The following is a 978-nucleotide window of genomic DNA, read 5'->3' on the forward strand; positions in this document are numbered from 1 at the left end:
CATCTTTTCAAAATACGATTATAATACCAATTAGCACCATTGTTAGAAATGAACAGCAACTCTTCAGTATCATCTAATATCCACTGAGTATTCACCTTTCCCTGGATTGTCTCATGTATGCATTTTTCCTGTTGTTTTCTTTTAATCAGCATCTAAACGAGGTCTGTGCATTGCATTTGGGTGACATGACTCTTAAGAGTCTTTTAATCTACAATCATTCCAAGTTCCCCTTTTTTTCCTTGGCTGGATGCAAGGAAATTGTTACATGCCTTGCTAAATACGATGGCTTCATCCTAGTACTAGTTAATACCTAAAGGCAAGATACACATTTGTGGTAAGGCTTTTTGCTTACGATAATGGATATAATTTCACATTTCAAAGTCTCCTTGATAATTGTGAATTTGGGGCAGATCTGATTAGATCGCTTTTGTTTTAATTTGTACTAGGTTGTTGCAAAGCTCAGACGAGCTCTGCCATTTTCTTGCCATTCCCTTGGTCTTACATTATTAGTCTTCAATTCAGTTAATGTAACTTTTCATTCACCTTTTAAAACCACCTGTTCAGGCCGGGTGCGGTGGCACCCCAGCACTTTGGGAGGCCGAGGAGGGCGGATCACCTGAGGTCAGGAGTTCAAGATCAGTCTCGCCAAATGGTGAAACCCCATCTCCACTAAAACTACAAAAATTAGCCAGGTGTGGTGGTGCGCACTTGTAATCCTAGCTACTCAGGAGGCCAAGGCAGAAGAATCACTTGAACCCAAGAGGCGGAGGTTGCAGTGAGCTGAGATCGTACCACTGCACTCCAGCCTGGGCAAGAGAGAGACTCTTTCTCAAAAGATAATAATAAAAAAATAAATAAAACCAATAAAACCACCTGTTCCGCTTTTAAGAGCTAACATTTTATGTCTTAAGCCACCCATCTTTTCACATTAACATCTATGAAATCAGTTTGCATTTTATAATCAATGGTGATAGTTTA

The 978-nt window shown here is 39.8% G+C and overlaps 1 protein-coding gene across 1 annotated transcript in view; it reads right to left on the minus strand.

Annotated features, from left to right (window-relative positions):
• Positions 1-795: 795 nt before the first annotated feature.
• Positions 796-978, minus strand: part of LOC108523541 (sex comb on midleg-like protein 2) — an 11,469-nt gene continuing 11,286 nt past the window's right edge. Inside the window, exon 5 of the mRNA XM_017864186.1 lies at positions 796-806. The gene's annotated coding sequence lies outside the window, so the exon portion shown is untranslated. The remainder of the gene's footprint in view (positions 807-978) is intronic.

This window comes from Rhinopithecus bieti, unplaced genomic scaffold (assembly GCF_001698545.2).
Source record: "Rhinopithecus bieti isolate Rb0 unplaced genomic scaffold, ASM169854v2 scaffold_76333, whole genome shotgun sequence".
Lineage (NCBI taxonomy): Eukaryota > Metazoa > Chordata > Mammalia > Primates > Cercopithecidae > Rhinopithecus > Rhinopithecus bieti.